A 5259-nucleotide genomic window follows, 5' to 3' on the forward strand; every position below is an offset into this window, starting at 1 on the left:
TGGGTCTGTCTAACTCCATCTCTAATTAGCGCACATATTCAAATCATTAGCATATCTATGACTCTCCAATTAGCAATTTCTCTGTTCACCCTTGAATACATACATGTCAGGTGTGGGTTTATGTTACAGCCACCATGACCCCAGCCTCTCTGCCCTGGGCACTGCAGCCCCAAGCTGAGCTCCATGGGGCAATCCCCAGGGGTGAGACCCAGCGGGGAGTGCAGGGTGCCTGGGCAGCCCTGGGACCCCTGCGAGACCCCTCGCTGTGCACATCGCAGCCCCAGCCCACGCAGCAGCCGCTGTCTGACCTGCCCAGCCCTGGGAGCCTCCTCCAGGCTCCTTGCTGCTTGGGAAAAAAAACACACGTAAGATCCAACGTGGCAAAGGACACCATTTATTAACTAAATGAGCTGGGACCAGGGCCAAACTGATTCAAGTTCTAATGGTTTAATTTTTTCTATGTATCTTCATTAAAGTTTCCTAGTTAGCTGGGCATTATTTCCACCACCACACCCCTTTTCTTCTGCTGCTTTTGTTCAGAGTTGTTTAACTTTGCTTTTGTTACTAGTTGGCTGCCCCAGGGACCTTAAAAAAAAATCTCGGCTGGTCCATTTGTATTAGGATAAAAGTCCTTGTGCCACAGGAGGGGAGGCAGAGGGAAAGAGGCTCTTTGGAAAAGTTCCCTCTCCTCCCTTTCTCATGTGTGAAAGAGGGTATTTTAATTACTTGAGGGAAACAAAATCTTCCCCACACATATAATGAAACACACAAAACTGCTCCTGAATGTAAAGGAACTTATCTGCAAGTTATTTTGCCTCTCTGTTTCTCCCCAGGAAAGCACAGGCTATCAGGAAACACCCACAGAGCTCCCCCAGCCCAGGAACAGCTTCTCACACCAGGACATTTAAATGTTTAGAATTTTTATGTAGTCCTAAAGCCGTTCCTTCACGCAGGGCAAGCTGGTGGGGAGGGCCTGGGCTGCGGCCAGCACTGCTGCTTTGGGCAGTTAATGTGCTCGGGGTCGCTCTCATGCTGTGCAAAGACACTGCTCAAGCACGCTTCAGGCTTTTAGTTTTATTAATGAAAACAAATGTGTTTTGTTTTGTTTTGTTTTTTTTAAGAAATACCTTAGTTTTTCACTCCCAAACCTGAGGGGTGCCAGGGGGCCAGCGGCGAGCTTCTGTTCTCCCTGAGCTGATTGACTCAGAGGTCAACAGCAAGCTGCTGGCACCACGGGATGGGACGGCAGTGCTGGGACTCGCTCGAGGGACACTGAGCATCATTGTCGGAAAAGCCAATGGAGGGGACCTGGGGAGGCCACCTGCTCCCTGCCCCTGTCCCCAGGCAGTGCCAGCCACCAGCATCCCTCCCGGGAGGTGTCTGATCTTCCTCAGGATGGAGACTCCGAGCTTGCCAGGCTGCGTGTCCCACGGCATTGCTGAACATCTTGGGGGTGCGAGGAGTGCCTTGGGTGCATGATGTGCCGAGGAATGTATGGGGTGCATAGGGTAGATAGTGGTGAATCACAGAACGGCTTGGGTTGGAAGGGACCTTGAAGACCATCCAATCCAACCCCTGCCACAGGCAGGGACACCGGCCACCAGCCCAGGCTGCCCCCAGCCCCGTCCAGCCTGGCCTCGGGCACTGCCAGGGATGGGGCACCCACGGCTGCTCTGGGCAGCCCGTGCCAGCGCCTCGCCGCCCTCACGGGGAAGGATTTCCTCCAATGGGGGTGCCTGGGGCTATATAGGATGTGTCGGGTGTGCCTGGGGGTACACGAGGTGCAGATGGGGTACATGGGGCGCAGGGACACGGGGACAGGCCGAGCTCCAGCCCAGCCAGGCGCTGCGCCTGCCTCCTGCACCATCTAGTGATGGAAACCGAAATATCCAACTGCATCTCCCACCCGGGCAGGACGGGAGAACCTGCGCTGTGAGGATTCCCGGCGCTGTGGGGTGGTTCCCGGGTGGGAACAGCTAAACCCACCCGGAGGGCAGCGCTTCTGAGAAACCTCTGGCAGAGGCTGCTCCGGCGGAGGCCGTTTTAAGCCGGAGCGATGGGTTTGAGCCCATCCCCAGCATGTGCGTGCTGCCAGACATCCCATCTGTTCTCTGGCAAGATCCCTCGCCTTTCCTTGCTGTGGTGCAGCCCTGCCCCACATCCCTGTGCCCGGACCCAAAGGCTGAGGGGCCAGGGGAGCAGGACGGGGTGGTCGTGCAGCTCCACGGTGCTGAGCTCTGCAGGACACCTCAATACACCTGCTCCTGCTGCAGAGCCATGATGGAAGTGTGTGCTGGTGCCCTGGGCCAAAGTGGTGTCTCTTACCTGACCGGAGTGACGCTGCACCAGGTAAAACTACTTAAGTCCTTGGTGGGTGGTGGATGGCCTTGGGAAATGTTGAGTAGGTGCATTTCAGGGAGTTTTATCTCAAATCCTCACACACACGCTACGGGCTGGCACCCTGGCTCCATCCCTACAGGATTCCTACCACAAATACAATTGCCTGACAAATATTTATCCTGCTGAGTGTTTGTCTGCCCAGCTCTGCTTAGGAAGGAAAAAGTTCACACACCACTGCCAGGAACTGGGAAGCGATGGCCACAGCTGCCCCTGAAAGCTGTAAGTCCCGTAAATCAACCCAGTGTGAAGTGAGCCTTGCACCGGGGAAGCCTCGGCACCGCTCTATGGGTAAATGCATCACGCTGCTGAGAGCGCAGCAAGGCTGAAATCAGTCAGGAGCCTTTTCAAGCGTTGCCAAAGATTTTTTCCCAGATGCCATCGGTCCAGTGGGACGTGGCCCTGATGGACGTGACCACTGGCTCCAGCTGCTCCGGAGCGGGGAGCAGGCAGGCAGGAGCGTAAGGCCAGGGCTTTGGGCAGAGCATGGCTGCACCCTGCTCGGCTGGGCGGCACACGCGCTTCAGAACCTCCACGCCAGCTCCAAGACCTCAGGGGACACTCTGCAGGTTCAGCAAACACACTTAGAAAATGGATTTTGATTTGTCACACTGACAAGCTTCCACACGATCTCAGTGCTAGACAAACAACATGGAATTAGAAAACTCTAATTATCACATACTTTCTTAATTCCCAGCTCTTGAGATGGCTGCTGGGCGGGTGACACAGTAGTCCCACCAAGGCAGAGGATCCTTTGAGACAGGCCTTCCCAAGCAGAAGAGGAAGAGCAGAGCTGCCTCGGGCAGTAACCACCCCCACCCTGAGCAGAGCAGGAGCTCTGGGAGCATCACACAGCACGAGGGTGCAGTGACCGTGCACCAGCAGCCTGTTGGTGCCACTTCCACCTCCAGCCCCTGCCTGACTGTTTCAGGCCCTGTTAGAAAATCTGTTTGCACAAGAACAGAAAATTTGCACAAGAGCTGGTTTCTCAGCTCCTCAAAGATTTGCTCCTTCTCCCCCTGTGACGGAGGCACTCCTCCTTTGCTCTGCTGGCTCCTTAGCATCTGATTTCACTTTACAGGAATCTCTCTGCCCTTGTTTCCCGCATGCTGCTCTTCATCTAATAGCTGAAAGGGTGGTTTAGAGGGCTTCAGTGAAACGCGCTGGCCACTTTCAGAGGGGTCATTTGGGAGAACTAGGACTGGTCCTTCCTCTACAGTGAACTTGCTCTGTGGCTGCCCGAGCCATTTACTGGCCACTAATCCCATGTGGTTTTCGTAATCTCCATGCCTGGGTTGAAGCATTCCTGATGTTGGATCATAAGCAGGGTCTGCAATGCGGGGAACACCCAGCAGAGCCTGGCAGGCGGGCGGCATCGCTCTGGGCTACAACGATTGTATGCAGAAGCTCATGGTGCTGTGGCCGAGCTGGTGAGAACACAAGGTGTTTCTAATCTACTAAATTATGTAGATTCACAACATAAAAGAAATAAGAAAAGACATGGTGTTTTCATGTTGAACACCTGAAATTTATAATACATTAAGGATTCATCTGTAAACCAGATAAACCTGAGCTTGTGTGCATGCCTACCACCTACTTTTGATATGCTAAATTTGCAGGCTAACCAGAGCTGTTTACAAGCACTGCAAATTATTCCTCTGTAAACAATTACTGTTGACTGAATAATTATTAAGATTGCACTAACACTAATGCTTAAGACAATACACTCCAAATTCCTTGCTTCCTCATGGGAGCAGGCATGCATTGCCTGTCTGCTGTGGCTCTTGCACAGCCCCAAGGCAGGGCAGGGTGGAGGGCTGCTGCCTGCCCCTGCCTGAGCTGCCTGCGAGCTCCTGATCTGCCTGAATCGGCCACCACCCCACTCTTATCACTGGGGACAGCTTTAGCTGTGTGGTGGTGGCCCAGGCCTGACAGTGAGATGCCGCCTCCAGCCTCTCTCCAGGCAGGAGGTATCTAAATCTTCCCCATGACATCAGCTCTCCATCCCTTATGCCAAGGAGCAGCGGATCTCTGCCTGGCTCAGGTAAACGCTGCCCTGTGCTTCTCCTCCCCAGGCACTGCCGCAGCCATTGCTCCCAGTCTGTGCCTCCATCCTCCCACACACCCTCGTTACCCCCGATCATCCCAGCTGCAGAGATGCTTCCCGGCCTCCCACCGCCAGCACGAGCATCCCCAGCTCTGCAAGGCCGAGCTGTCCCGTTCCCTGCTGCAGGCCTACAGGGAGCCCCACATCCATCCACCCACCACCAATCTGACCAGTCTGAGTGCTGTGCTCATTTCAAACACCCCCTGTTTCTGAGCACCCCGTGAGTTATTCCAGAAGATGACAGCGTTGCTGGGAATTCTGAAATGGCTTTACCAGCAACCCGCGTACCCGGCCGCGGGCACGGCCGAGAGACATGTGAAGCAGCGAGAGCAAAGGGATGCGGAGTGTAACGGGCTCCTCTAGCGGGGCCGGGGCTGCTGCGGGCTCCCGCAGAGACGGTGCTGCGTGCCCTGTCTGCTGCCCGAACGCGGCGGGGGCTAGCCCGGGGGGCGATCGCGGCGGATTTCCAGGGGCGGCGAGCGCTGCGGCTGCTGGAGCGGTGGCCGGTGCACGGGGGCCGGGGGCTGCCGAGCCGGCGAGGTGCCCCACGCAGCCCCCCGGCCGCCGGCTCGGCTCCGGCCGCAGGTGCGGTGCGCACCCCCCCGGGCTGCGGGCCTGCGGCCGGCGGGGGCGCCGAGCTGCCGGGACCGCCGTGCGGGCGCCGTGCGAACCGGGGGGGGGGGGGCGGCGGGGCGGCGGGGCGGCAGCATCCCCCGCCCGCCGCCGGGACGCACCGCCTCCGCGGGGGGCCGGGC

Source organism: Falco peregrinus, chromosome 8 (assembly GCF_023634155.1).
Source record: "Falco peregrinus isolate bFalPer1 chromosome 8, bFalPer1.pri, whole genome shotgun sequence".
Classification (NCBI taxonomy): Eukaryota; Metazoa; Chordata; class Aves; order Falconiformes; family Falconidae; genus Falco; species Falco peregrinus.